The following is a 15,907-nucleotide window of genomic DNA, read 5'->3' as shown; positions in this document are numbered from 1 at the left end:
CTCTTACCTCTGTGCTTGCCAACAAGGGTTTCTCCACCAAGTACTAAGTCATGTTTTGCTTGGGGATTAAATACTTATTTTACTCATTGAACTGCAACTTATTTATAATATTTGTGTGATGTGTTTATTTTAGATTTTTGGTTAATATTCTGTCTCTATCATTTAAAATACACATATGAAAAAAATGATAGACCCTTCATTTCTTTGTAAGTGGGCAAACCTAAAAAATCTGCAGGGGATCAAAGAATTATTTATTAAAGCCTTGTTTTTTTTTTTTTTTAATTAAAATAACAAATATGTTATACTTACCTCCTCTGTGCGGTGGTTTTGCACAGGGCAGCCCGGATTCTCCTTTTTTCAGGTCCCTGGCTGGAGCTTCTAGCTCCTCCCTCCTGTTGAGTGCCCCCCCCCCCCCCCCCACAGCGAGCAGCCTGCTATGGGGGCACTCGAGCCGAGCTGCAGCTCCGTGTGTCCATTCAGACATAGAAGGTATTTTATCCTAATATATAGAAATGCATTAAGATAAAAAACCTTCTGACTTTACAACCACTTTAAGTTAAAATAGCACGTACAAACAAAATTATTTTTAAATTGTGACTATATATCTCATGTGCACAAATTCAATGGTGACTGTAAAGCAGAGAATAAAGAATTTTATGAAAAAATGATAGTCCAACTAATGTCTGTCTCAGTGCAAAGGAAGAAAGTGCTGTCTGCTATAATGACTCTATAGTAGGCATGGCTTCACTTCCATTCCTGTGCTCGGGCAGACAAACAAGTTTCTTACTAGAACATGTGATCCCACAAGGAGATCGAAAGTGCTTAGAGATATCCTTTAAAACAGGGGTGGGGAACCTACGGTTCGGGGGCCGTATGCGGCCCTCGAAGCCATCTGGTCCGGCCCCCTGTGCAGCTGAGTCTGTGTCTCTCAGCTGATCTGTCAGAACGGAGCCGATGCTTCCTGTATAGTTCCTGCTCCGTTATGACAGTCTGAGTGAGTCACAGGTGGAGTGATATCAAATGCACTTGCCTGTGACCAATACAGGAAACATCACCTCTTCCTCCAGCGTGGCACTGCTACACTTCTCCTAGCCAGCATTTCCTGCCAGCAGTACTCACAGCAGTACCAGCCAGAGCCAGCAGTACCCACAGCATTACCAGCCAGCAGTACCAACAGCACAATACAAGCCAGCAGTACCAGCCTGAGCCAGCAGTACCCACAGCAGTACCAGCCAGCTATACCCACCAGCAGTACCCTCCAGCAGTTCTTTTCAAAACTTACCACCACAAAAAGTCGACTGCGCTCCAGACTGACCGATGCAAACCTGGAAAACCAGTTGCGAGTAGCAACATCATCAATACCAGCTAACATCACACACCTCACCAAAGAGAAGCAGCCATCACATTAGGGGTGAGTTAATTAAATTTTTGACCAAATATAACAGGCTAATTTTTAAGTTGATAATTTTGTACGGCCCCCGAATGATTTTATAAATACACAAATGGCCCTTGGCAGAAAAAAGGTTCCCCACCCCTGCTTTAAAAGGAAGCCCCGGCTCGCTCACAAGTGGTCTCCCAAATGTCCTAATATGTTCCCGGCTCCAACTGATATATTAAAAGTAAGGAGGATGGCTCATAGTGCATTAATGTATAAAAAATGTATTTAAAAGTATAACATATTGAAATTACAGAGTAAATGTATAAGGCATATGAACATCCCCCCGACACGGCTGTTCCACCACTTCATCGGACCGTGCGTGTTGACGTCACACTGCTAGCTCCGCGCTACGCGCTTTCCCTCAATGGACGTCATCTGGGATTGGAGGCCACTTTAAATACTAATAAACAGGATTTCTCACGGAACAACCCTCTCAAACAAAACCAAAACACCAATAAACAAACCAATAAGCACAGACTTCAAAGGAAATAAAGTATACGGGGAATTTATTAAGGAAAACTGTAAGCATTACCTATGGAAAAAAAAATTAATAATACAACACTTTATTATACAAAATTATTACAAAAAAAATCACCAGTTATTATATTCCCAGGACTTTTCTAATAAAAGCCATTAAAAATAGTTGTTTTCTTTTAACAATTTTTTGTGCTTTTTATTACGACAGTCCTGGGAATATGATGACTAGTGTTTTTTAAATCATTTTGTATAATGAAGTTTTATATTATTGAAGATTTTTTATATGGATAATACCCAAAGCTTTTCTTAATAAATTACATTTATACTGTACAACTTTTATACTTTATACTTTTTTAATAAGGTTCATGTCACGTACAACAGCACTGGCCATTAAAGAAGTTTACATTCCAAATGTTGGAAATTAGTGATGAATCTCTATGGAATGCACTGGCAGAATTTTCTTTCTATTTTTGGCTTTTTTTCCCCTTCATTTTCACCTGTTGATCTGGCCAGTAACACAGATCCTGTCATAGGGTTCCTGCACTCTGGATGGAAGAGCAAAGGAGACTCCTTTGCACAGCAGCATTGTCAATCTGTGGAGAGGGTAGTGTTAGGCAGGCCCTAGATGGAGCAAATTTCTTTCTGGTTGCAGGAAAGAAAATTGCTTGATTTCCCCATCAATGCAGTCAGTGTTGATGGTGGATTCCCTCCTGCGGAGCTATTGTTTTCTCCCAGCAGGGGCGGAAAAAGCCGTCCCCGCCTAGAGAACACAGTGATTATTGCTAGTGAGTATAACAGCCACTAGCAATTATCACATGTAAAATGTGACAAGCTGGTTATACCCGAGTTGATTAATCAATCAACTTGGGTACATTCAGCTTGCCCATACATGGTTCTAATTTTGCCAGGTTGCGGTCAATATTCGAACCGTCTATGGCCAGGTTAAGATGCACTAGCAGATTTAGACAGACTTGACTAATGAATTAAAACTGAACTCCCTCTAACTCTTTTTAAGCAGTTATTGTAATTGTTTATTTTGCTATTGGGGATAAAGGTTTTACAATAAATTAAAAACTTGCCAACTGCCAGCAGTACATTAACTAATCTTCTCATAAGGAACCCAACATCTCAACTCACAAAGTTCCCAGGGCTCAAGTTCACTTCCAGCTGTGAGATGAGGTCTGAATGTCCACAGCAAATGGGTTCCTGTCCCTGTCCACTCACATCCCAAACCAGGTTCCCATTGTGATGCAGATTGTGCTACATATATAAAAACTAGACTCTCCCAACATGGTGGGACACATTGGTCCTATGCTGGGCTCCCCCTAGTGTCAATATAATACAACAGTCAGGTGACCACTCTGTCTACACAGGAAGGAAAAGAGAAAATGGATTAGCAATCCAACACATGCCCCAACGGGTACAGAGGAGGCCAGGACACCCCCTCACCTGCCTACATCCATGACTAAACAATTAAATGAATTATTAACCGCTTGCCGACCGCCGCACGACGATTTACGTCGGCAGTCAGCCCCTCACAGGCAAAGCGACGTAGGGCTACGTCGCTAGCCTGTGAGGCTCTAGGGAGCGAGCGCGCGCCGCCGGAGGCACGCCCCCGCGCAGTCATGGCCCCCCCCGCGCGTGTGCCTGGCGGACCCGATGTCCGCCGGGCACTCGTGATCTTCCGTTACACCGGAATAAAGGTAGGCGGCTAATGTAAACAAAGCCGCCTGTCATTCTTCCCTGTATAAGAATGGAGATCAAACGGTTCTGCTATGTAGGACAGTTGATCTCTGTTCTTACACTAGTAGCCACAGCCAATCACAGTTAGAAACATGCCCCTAGGGACACACTTAACCCCTCCCTCTCCAATAAAGTTAACTCCTTCACTGCCAGTGTCATTTTTACAGTAACAGTGCATATGTATAGCACTGATTACTGCAGTAATGTCACTGGTAACCCCAAAAGTGTCAAAAATGTCAGTCAAGAGTCCGATCTGTCCGCCGCAATGTCGCAGTCCCGCAAAAAAATCGCAGATCGCCGCCATTACAAAAAAAAACAACAAAAATGACAAAAATCTTTCCCTTAGTTAGTAAACGCAATAACTTTTGCACAAACCAATCAAAATACGCTTTTTGCGATTTTTTTTACCAAACATATGTAGCATAAAACAAATTGGCCTAAAATGTTAAAAAAATTTAGATTTTTACATTTTTTTTGGGGGAATTTCATATAAAAAAATGTGAAAAATATTGTTATTTTTGCAAAATTGACGCTCTTTATTTGTTTATAGCGCATTATCAAAAAATCGAACAGGTGATCAAATACCACCAAAAGAAAGCTCTGTTTGTGGGAAAAAAAGGACGTCAAATTCGTTTAGGTACAGCGTCGCACGACCGCGCAATTGTCCGTTAAATTCACGCAGTGCCGAATCGCAAAATAGGCCCTGGTCAGGAAGGGGGTAAAATCTTCCGGGGCTTAAGTGGTTAACGGCACTCTCACAACTCCACAGAAATGATAGCAACAAGACATTCATATAATAATATAAAATGTCCATGAAAAATAATTCAAATGAGGTGATCGGTGCAAATAAATCCAAAAGTGTAAAATCTAAAAGTGAAAATCTGACACCAAAAAGGAATCATGCTCTTCCACTCCACTAAAATTCAGGTGTGCAGCTCACTCACCAGAAATTCATGATCCCTATTACAGGAAGTCATAAAACGCCTTATGTGTCCCCGACTGGCAGGTTCCCACACCAAGCTATGGAATTCAGCTCTCTATTCCATCTTACATGGGATCCCATATACATGGATAAATGGACATCAGAATGCATTTTATTGGCACTCCTGCGCCTTTAAGATACTCTGCATAAAACTCAATCACATTAGGAGAAGGAAAAAGGAGCCTCTCATAGTGTAGTATATTAAATGCAATGAGTAAAAGGAGTAAAAAATGCACTTTCATCATGTAAAATTACTCAGGCATTGAAAAAAAAAAAACTAAAAATGCCAGTTTGCATTCCACCTGCGCTCCAAACACCTAAAGTGACGTGTCCCAGAAGTCCCGCCCAACGTGTTTTGCCAGCAGCATCTGACGTCATTAGGGGTCCAGGGGTTATATTGAGTTTGTACTTTCATGACTGCTGGGGCAAAACTGTGATCACAGCAGTAAAGTATGCTTGCTAAAGTCTCCAAAATATACAAGAATCTATTGGATGATTCAATCGGAGAGTCTCTTTTCCTGGAGGCATATCAGTATAAGGTACGCTGACCCTTTAAATCGTGTTTCTACTGAAATAACCGACTTCCAGTGTAAACGAAACCATTTTAAAAATGTATTGTTTCCATGACAAAAGCAGCAGTCAGTTTCAGAAAATTGCTCTAAAAAATCATTCTTTCTTTTTTTTGTACATTTGTACATGCATAAACCATCCAAATTGCTTACGTATTTTAATGCACTGAAATTATTGATGTTCCTTAAAGTACACGTAAAAACAAGCTGTTAAAATAGCTGATATGCAGACAGAAAACTGATTTTTTAATGGTTAAAGAAAAATCTTAAAGTGGTATCAAACTCTGAGTTTAACCACTTCAATACTGGGCACTTTTACCCCCTTCCTGTCCAGGCCAATTTTTTTAGCTTTCAGCATTGTCGCACTTTGAATTACAATTGCGCAGTCATGCGACACTGTACCTATTTTCCCCACAAATAGAGCTTTCTTTTGGTGGTATTTGATCACCATTGTCTTGTCTATTTTTTTGCGCTACAAATAAAAAATGACCGAAAATTGTAAAAAAGAAAATGTTTTTCTTTGTTTTTGTTATAGGTTTTCTCCTTCACTGAGGGGCACTGATGAAGCAGCACTGATAGGCACTGATGAGGCAGCACTGATGAGGCAGCACAGATAAAGTGGCACTGATGGGCACTGATGAGGAGGCACTAATATGCAGCACTGATGGGCACTGATAGGAGGCACTGACATGCAGCACTGATCGGCACTGATGGACACTGATAGGCAGTACTGATGAGCACTGATGGGTGGCAATGAAAGGCACTGATGGGCAGCAATGATGGGCACTAATGGACAGCAATGACGGGCACTGATAGGCACTGATGGGTGGCACTGATGGGCGGCACTGATAAATGGCACTGATAGGCAGCACTGATGAGGAGGCACTGACAGGCATTGCTTATGGGCAGTGACTGGCATAACTAATGGGCACTGATTGGCATCCTTTATAGGCACTGATTGGCATCCTTTATGGGTACAGATGGGCACTAATTGGCATCCTTTATGGGTACAAATGGGCATCACTGGTGGGCACTGGTGGGCATCACTGATGGATCTGCACTGCTAATAAATCCACTGATTATCAGTGCAGACCCCCCCCCCCCCCGGTCAGGGGAGCCGCTAATTGGCTCTCCTCTACCCGCGCCTTGTCAGCGCGAATGGAGGGGAAGCCGATACATGGCACTTCCTGGTTACCATGTGATCAGCTGTGATTGGACACAGATGATAACGTGGTAAAGAGCCTACGTCAAAGGCTCCTTACCTAGATCACACCACACTCCCGATTGCCACGCTGTGCGTCGCCGGGGGTGCGCACAACCTGGCCTATCCTGCTGGATGTCAAATGACTCCCAGTCAGGATAACAGAACCACCCCGCGGCCGTCATTTTGCATACGGCGGATGGGAAGTGGTTAAACTTGTCCCTACAGTTGAGCCTAAAATAATTCTTACCTGTAGGTACCACGAATATCTACTAAACCTGCACTGTTTAGTAGATTTTCACATTGGCTCCATGTGTAATATGCTCTGCATTCTGAGCACGTTGGGGGGCTCTATTTGTAAGGTAAGTCTGCCATAATGTGGTAGTATGTGGTACATACTAGCACATTATAGCACAAATCTGCAGGGGGCCCATTTGCAAAAAAAAAAAAAAACGAAAACATTGTAGAGTTTACTACCGCTTTAAAACCTGAATTTGGACTTTAACTACCTCAATACTGGGCACTTAAAGTGGTAGTATCACAATTTTTTTCACTTTTAACTACAGGTAAGCCTATGATAAGGCTTACCTGTAGGTACAATTAATATCTCCTAAACCGGCATGGTTTAGGAGATATTTGCAGTGCATGCAGCCGCTCGCACGAGCGGCGCATGCGCTCTGAAGGTCCGGCGGACCTTCAGCTTCCCTTGCCGGCAGCTTGCCGGAAAATCGCTCCCGCGCGCATGCCCGGGAGTGACGTCATCGCGGCTCCGGCCAATCACAGTGCCGGAGCCGCCGAACCCGGAAGAGACGCCGTGGGATCATGTCAGCGCCCGCAGCGGTGTCCGGGGGTCCGTGACGGGGCTTCGTTCTAAGGTAAGTAATTCATAATGAGCTAGTATGCGATGCATACTAGCTCATTATGCCTTTGTCTTGCAGGGTTTGTTTTTTTTTTTTTTTTCCTGGGTTTACAACCGCTTTAAACCCCCTTCCTTCCCAGACCAATTTTCAGCTTTTAGCGCTGTTGCATTTTGAATGACAATTGCACAGTCATGCAACACTGTACCTAAACCAAATTTGTGTCATTTTTTCCTCACAAATAGAGCTTTCTTTTGGTGGTATTTGATCACCACCAGGTTTTTTCTTTTTTGGTGCACAAATAAAAAAAGACCGAAAAGTTTGAAAAAAAAAAAAAGTTTTTTTGTTTAGGTTATAAAATTTTGTAAATAGATATGTTTTTTCCTGCACTGATGAGCACTGATGACGCCGCACTGACAGGCGCTGATGAGGAGACACTGATGGGGTGGCACTGATGGGGTGGCACTGATGGGGTGGCACTGATATGCAGCACGGATGGGCACTGATAGGTAGCACTGATATGCAGCACTGATGGGCACTGATATGTGGCACTGATAGATAGCACTGATATGCAGCATTGGTGGGCACTGATGGGCACTGATAGGCAGCACTGATGGGCACTGATAGGCGGCACTGATAGGTGGCACTGATGGGGGGCACTGATGGGGGGCACTGATGGGCACTGATAGGCAGCACTGGTGGGCAATAATGGGCACTGGTGGGCGGCACTGATAGATGGCAATAACGGGCACTGGTGGGCAGCACTGATAGATGGCATTGGTGGGCAGCACTGATAGGGGGGCACCACTGGCAGGCTCTCTGAGCCCTGTTTGCCATCCCTGGGGTGGCCATGGTGGGCATCCCTGGTGGTCATGGGTGGGCATCCCTGGTGGCTCTAGCGGCACCCCCCCCCCCAGGGCTGCACTGGTAATCAATGTTCTGATTACCAGAACAGACCCCCCCTGTGATCAGTGAGTAATTAGAAATACTCACTGATCCCCCCGGCTGCAGCACCGATCTTCTCCTTCTCCTCACTGACAGGATCTGTCAGGAGGAGAAGAGATTAAAGCCGTTACAACGGCTGTATTTACATGACGGCTGTGATTGGACACAGCCGTCATGTGATCAGGAGGGCCAATCACAGGGCCCTCCTGCCGCATCTTGTTGCTCTGTGTCCGAGGGACACAGGAACATCGAGATTGCGCCGCCGCGCGTGCCCGCGGCGGCGCGATCTCGCTCCTTCTGAAGGACGTTCCGGAACGTCCGATCAGAAGGACGAGACTCCCACCCGACCGTATATGTACAATGGCCCAGGTGGGAGGTGGTTAAAGTGGTTGTAAATCCCGACATATACCAAATAAAGTGTCTGGCCTCAGGTGATACACAGAGATTAAACAAATCCTCCTACATAAGTTGTACCTGTTTATCTGCAGCCCATCCCTCCTCTACAGCTGTTCAAAGTCCAGAATTTTTTAAAGCTTATCTGAGCTGTCAGAAAACATGGGGCGGAGAGCTAAAATTACACACTGCAAAGCTCAGTGAGGAGAAGTCTGAGAGCTGATTGAAGGAAAGGAACACACCCCCTTCACACAGCACACACACACAGGAACAGAGCTTAGCTTGCCAATCACCTTTTTGCTCTTGGTGTCAGGAAAACTTGTCAGAAGTGACTCATGCAAATAGCAAATGAACGGGGCAGCAGACAGAAATGACAGTTAGTGCTCTGGATTTGGACAGATACACACCATAGAGGGTTATGCTTTTTTCATATTTTATGTCTGAGGTTTACAACCACTTTAAATTAAATTATTTTATTTACATGCATCTAAAGCATATCTAAACTAAATTAAAATTTTTTTTAATATATTGCAAGTCCCCACTCTTTAAATGTGGTAGTATTTTCAGGCTTTTTTACCCTTATTTTCAACAGGTGATTCTGCAAATGACACACTTGGCCTGGGTGACAACGTGCACTTCTCTGAGCCATTTATGGAAGAAGCCCTGGTTGCCATCAAGGCTCAACTTTAAAGACGAAGAAAAGCTTCCTCTGTAACTTGTACCTATAGGTAGGCTTACCTATAGGTACTGTAAATATCTCCTAAACTTGCACCGTGTAGGAGATATTTACTTTGCATGCAGACAGTGACATCACTGGCACATGCGCTCTGAAGGAACGGCCGCCTGTGCCGTTCCTTCAAAGCCCTGTGCCACGAACAGCGGCTCCCGCGCGCATGCGGGGGAGTGACATCATCGCGGCTCCGGCCAATCAGATGGCCCGGAAGGAAGACAGCAGAACTTGTCGGCTGTGTCAGCGGTGAGCGGGCGGCGCTGCGGGGGCTTCATTCTAAAGTATTTCATAATGAGCTAGTATGCAATGCATACTAGCTCATTATGCCTTTGTCTTTCAGATTTTTATGAATTTATTTACAATCTCTTTAAACCAGTGTTAATTTCGTCGACTAAAACCGACTAAAATGTTTTCGTCGACTAACACAATTCAGATGACTAAAATACGACTAAAACTAAAATGGCATTTTAGTCTTAAGACTAAAATACGACTAAAACTAAAATGGCATTTTAGTCAAAAGACTATAACTAAAACTAAATCGAAATTTGCTGCCAAAAATTAACACTGGTGCATGCTCAAAGCATAAATAATAACATATTCGATTTTTCACTCCAGGACCAGCAGTAGTATATAATGAGTTTGGAAATTGTAGAGAAATGCTTAAAATAATGCATTACAAATTACAATTGAACTACACCCATTTGATTATAGATGACTAAAATGAGTTTTAGTCGACTAAAATGTAGGGCGTTTTAGTCGACTAAAATATACTGGAGTTTTAGTCGACTAAATACGACTAAAACTAAAACACTTGCAGAAGACTAAAATAGGACTAAAACTAAAATGCCATTTTAGTCCTAAGACTAAGACTAAAACTAAATTGAAATTTGCTGCCAAAATTAACACTGCTTTAAACATGTATGCATTTGTTTATCTCCATTACATGTGGGGTGATGGGATTAGTAGTCTACCAGGAAAGATAACATTTTTGCTTCTAGGTCAGCTCACAGGACGCGGTCAGGATCACTAGCTATTTTCTGTATTTGCTGAAAGCCGCTACATCTAAGGAGTGGTAAGCAGCAATATATTACAATTTTGTTCTTGTATTTAATTTATATTTTAAGTAAATTGTACTAAAAGCGGACAATGCATGATGCTTGTTAGGGAAAATGTGGCGCTATGTTGAGAATAATAGATCCCTGCTAGATAATTGGACCAGTCAGTTAAAGTGCAATCTTCAAATAACAGTAACCTATGGCACGTCACCTTTAATTGTTCTGATGGAGGGTCAGTTCTAATTGACTGGTAGGGGTTCCTGCACCTTGCATATTAACGTCTCTCCTATTAAAGGAGGATAAATCTAATTAAAAAGCAGGATGTCATTTTAAAAACTTGAGCTATTAATGTGATTAAATGCAGCCAATTACATAATTAATTATTTTCTTAAAGTGGTGGAACAGCTAATGTACACTTCACAATGGTAAACCCTCTATAATGTTGTGTCTGTGCATATGCTGATTAAATTTCAAGAGGAATTCCAGGTATGGATGCTTTTACCTATTAAAGAACCCAATTAAATGGGACTATATACAGTATCTCACAAAAGTGAGTACACCCCCCACATTTTTGTAAATATGTTATTTTATTTTTTCATGTGACAACACTGAAGAAATGACACTTTGCTACAATGTAAAGTAGTGAGTGTACTGCTAGTATAATAGTGTACATTTGCTGTCCCCTAAAAAAAACTCAACACATTAACCACTTTAAGACCGGAAGGATTTTCCCCCTTAATGACCAGGCCATATTTTGCGATTCGGCACTGCGTTACTTTAACGGAAAATTGCGCGGTCGTGCGCCGCTGTACCTAAATAAAATTGACATCCTTTTTTTTCTCACAAATAGAGTTTCTTTTGGTGGCATTTGATCACCTGTGCAATTTTTATTTTTTGCACTACAAAAAAAAGAGCGACAATTTTGAAAAAAAAAAAACAATATTTTTCACATTCTGCTATATGACATTCTCAAAAACAAAAAATGTAAAAATCTAAATTTTTTAACATTTTAGGCCAATTTGTTTTCTGCTATATATTTTTGGTAAAAAATCGCAATAAGTGTATTTTGATTGGTGTGCGCAAAAGTTATCGCGTCTACTAACTACGGGAAAGATTTATGTCATTTTTATTGTTTTTTGTTTTTTTTTACTACTAATGGCGGCGATCTGTGATTTTCTTGCAGGGCTGCGACATTGCGGCGAACAGATCGGACCCCTAACTGGCATTTTTGAAACTTTTGGGGGTACCAGTGACATTACTACAGTAATCAGTGCTAAAAATATGCACTGTTACTGTAATAATGACACTGGCAGGGAAGGGGTTAACCCTATGGGTGATCAATGGGTTAAATGTGAGCCTAGGGGAGTGATTCTAACTGTGGGGGGGGGGGCGTGGCTTGTGAAATGACCATAGAGACCTGTGATCCTATATAAAAGCATCACATGAGCTCTGTGATCATTTCAGAGAGAAGAATGGTCGGCTGTGTTTACAACAGCTGACCGTTCTTCTCTCTCAGCAGGGAATGATCGCGGGTGTCAGGCGGCAATCGGAGCCGTCTGACCCGTGCATCGGCTTCCCAGCTGCCGTGTGGGGGCGGGAGCGTGCTGCCGCCGGCACGCGCTTGACCCCTAGCTTCCCGTGCGCGACCGACGTAGGTTTACGTCGGTTTTCGCAGGAGAGCCACAGTAAATAGGCAGCGGGTGATCGGGAAGTGGTTAATGTCTAAACTGCTGGCAACAAAAGTGAGTACACCCCTAAGTGAACATGTCCAAATTGGGCCAAATTAGCCATTTTCCCTCCCCAGTGTCATGTGACTCGTTAGTGTTACAAGATCTCAGGTGTGAATGGGGAACAGGTGTGTTAAATTTGGTGTTATCACTCTCTCATACTGGTCACTGGAAGTTCAACATGGCAACTCATGGCAAAGAACTCTCAGAGGATCTGAAAAAAGAATTGTTGCTCTACATAAAGATGGCCTAGGCTATAAGAAGATTGCCAAGACCCTGAAACTGAGCTGCAGCACAGGGGTCAAGACGATACAGCAGTTTAGTAGGACAAGTTCCACTCAGAACAGGCCTCGCCATGGTCGAAAAGAAGTTGAGTGCATGTGCTTAGCGTCATATCCAGAGGTTGTCTTTGGGAAAATAGACATACGAGTGCTCCCATAAAGGCAATGGGGAGAAAAAAAACATAATAAAAAAAATAAATACTCAAAATAATGATGATTATTAATTAATCACTTCTTCATAGTACCTCTTTTCTTAACCACATGACATGATCAAAGACCGAAAAGAGGACAGCATTGATATTAGGCTCTGGGCAGTCTGCAGGGGGATGGACAAAAAAACCTGGGCGCTTTAAAAACAAAGTGGCTACATGAAACCATAAAAGTAAACCCCAAAAAACAAGGGAGAAATAATGTTCAAAATACCAAATGGAATAAAATGAACCCACATGAAAAAAGAAAAACCCCTAGATCTTTAGGCATTACCAAGGGTCTGAATGTTTAATCTCAAACTCTATACGCTCCAATAGGGTAAGGTATTCTATGACCATATGGAACCAGATGTTAATAAATGGCTGAGTTTAAACCTGACCAGTTATAAAATAAGGCTGATAAAGAAAATGAAAGGGCAGTTCAAAGCTCAATTTATCATGACAAAAAGAAAGCTAAATTAATAATGATAGTGGTAGACCATACTTGCTATACACATAACCACAATCCATCCGATACTATGACCTCCCACGTGAGACCCTGGCATGAGATAGAAAGACACCAGCTATCTGCATGTGGGTCTCTTAAATAATGAGCACCAAGTGACCCCACCCAAAGGCCGCCCACACGCTGTGGGAGGGACTAAGCCAGTTGTAAAATCCCCAATAAGCTAAGGACTTGCAGGCAAGCTCCTCCCACTCCCCATTTAAAATTGGCAAAGTGATCTTTACTTGTTATATTTACAGGATAGGAAGTCAAGAGAATTCTCCCCAGTAGGACAGAGAGGACAAAATAAAGTTTTGATTATTTATTTAAACTATATTACCAAAAGTATTGGGACGCCTGCCTTTACACGCACATAAACTTTAACGGCATCCCAATCTTAGTCTGTAGGGTTCACTATTGAGTTGGCCCACCTTTTGCAGCTATAACAGCTTCAACTCTTCTGGGAAGGCTGTCCACAAGGTTTAGGAGTGTTTCTTTGGGAATGTTTGACCATTCTTTTAGAAGCACATTTGTGAGGTCAGGCACTGATGTTGAAGATAAGGCCTGGCTTGCAGTCTCTGCTCTAATTCAACCCAAAGGTGTTCTGTCGGGTTGAGGTCAGGGTTGTGCAGGCCAGTCAAGTTCCTCCACCCAAAACTCACTCATCCAGGTTTTTTATGGACCTTGTTTTGTGCACTGGTGCGCAGTGATGTTGGAACAGGAAGGGGCCATCCCCAAACTGTTCCCACAAAGTTAGGAGCATGAAATTGTCCAAAATGTCTTGGTATGCTGGTGCCTTAAGAGATCCCTTCACTGGAACTAAGGGGCCAAGCCCAACCCCTGAAAAACAACTCCACACCATAATCCTCCTTCCACCAAATGAATTGGACCAGTGCACAAAGCAAGGTCCATAACGAAATGGACGAGCGAGTTTGGGGTGGAGAAACTTGACTTCAACCCAATAGAACACCTTTGGGATGAATTAAAGCGGAAACTGCGAGCCAGGCCTTCTCATCACATCAGCGCCTGACCTTACAAATGCGCTTCTGGAAGAATGGTTAAAGCGGAGTTCCGGGCACAGAAGTCATTTTTTAACAAACATACCCCCGGGACAGTCAGGGCTAGTACATTCCACAATGGCTAGCCTCTGATCTGTCCCGGTTCGCACTTACCTTTTAGAAGAAATACTTACTTAAAAAAATTTCTTCCACAGCGTTTCCATCTCTCTTGTGGGCAGCTGAAGCCGGCGCGGTCCTCTTCTGTGTTTTCTTCCGCGTCTTCTTGTCCCAGAATGCGCCTGCACCGGCCCCTCTCGTCACTTCCGGTGCGGCGCTGCATTCCTAAACAGCTTCTGGGCATGCCCAAAAGCTGTTTAGCAGGGGAATGCGGCGTCGCCCAGAAGTGACGAGCGGGGCCGGTGCCATCGCATTGATTCCTGGGAGCGATGACGTTCCCAGGAATCATCGCGAGACAGGAAGTGACAGCGGAGCCGCGGCGCTGAGGGAGGAAGTACCCTGAGGTGAGTATTTTATTCAATTACAAGGTGAGTTTTTTTAAAAAAAAAAAAACCTAACTATCCAATTCCTTTTCAGGTTATGCAGAACTAGCGGACGGGCACAAAAAAAAAAATATCGATTTTGGGCCCGGAACTCCGCTTTAAACATTTTCATAGACACACTCTTAAACCTTGTGGACAGCCTTCCTAGAAGAGTTGAAGCTGTTATAGCTGCAAGGGGTGGGCCAACTCAATATTGAACCCTACGGACTAAGATTTGGATGCCATTAAAGTTCTTCTGTGTGTAAAGGCTGACGTGTGGCGTCCCAGTACTTTTGGTAATATAGTGTACTTTAAATCCTCTAAAAACACAAAAGAAAGGAGGCGCAAGCACCTAGTGCATTACCCTTGGACACCTTTAAAAATACCAAAAACATACTCACAAACACGAAGAGTAAAACTCGCATAAAATAAGTCCACCTCGATGTGGAAAGGGCATATCTCTTTGTTGGGACCGCTAACGCATTTCGGGAGACATGCTCTATCCTCTAACCATCCTTAAAACCTGTATCCCAATGAGTATAAAAAGATTGAAGAGATCTGGGCCCAGTGACAGTCCTTCTGGAAGACCACTGCACACCTATAGCAAACCTTTTAATCCAGATCTTTGCCCGATGTCTTTTCACCCTAACCCTTGTAGCACCTATACCTGTTTTTTTAGCCTATTTAGAAGCAGAGTTCTTCTTTAACTCCCTGCCTTCTAATTATCTCCGTGGTGTTCTATCTCCCTGGCAGTAAAGAGGTTAAAGTGCATTGTATTTTCCATGCAACTGCTTTCTATTTATTTGACTGTACAGGCCTCTCATAACCTTGTAATGCTGAAGAAGATAATTAAAGCGCTTGAGAATAAAGTGCTGAGTCAGCAGGAGCATGAAGAGAAAAGTGTCAGATAATACACAATAATGATTAAAGAGAGGCGCTCTATGGGAGTTTAACCCACTTTGGAGCCTTACGCCTGGTGCACATGCTATTATATCATTTTAGGGTGTCAGCAATCACAGCATGGTCACGTGCACTTCACAGGACGCGGGGTATGGAGTTAAGGCAGCTTGGTTAACTTGTTAAAGCCTAAAGGAGAATTCCAGCTTTTGCCATGCCATGTTCTCATCCATGCATTAATTATAGAGAAGGAATGTAACTGAGCTACATGATTATACTAAACACTCTATACCAGTGGTGGCCAACTTATGAAGAATATGAGGTCTCAGCTGCAGCCCCTAAGGTCACCATGGTCCACATAGAAAATTCAATATATGTAATG

This window comes from Pelophylax lessonae (genome assembly GCF_965119305.1).
Source record: "Pelophylax lessonae genome assembly, chromosome: 11".
Taxonomy (NCBI): domain Eukaryota; kingdom Metazoa; phylum Chordata; class Amphibia; order Anura; family Ranidae; genus Pelophylax; species Pelophylax lessonae.
This window is presented reverse-complemented; position numbering follows the sequence as displayed.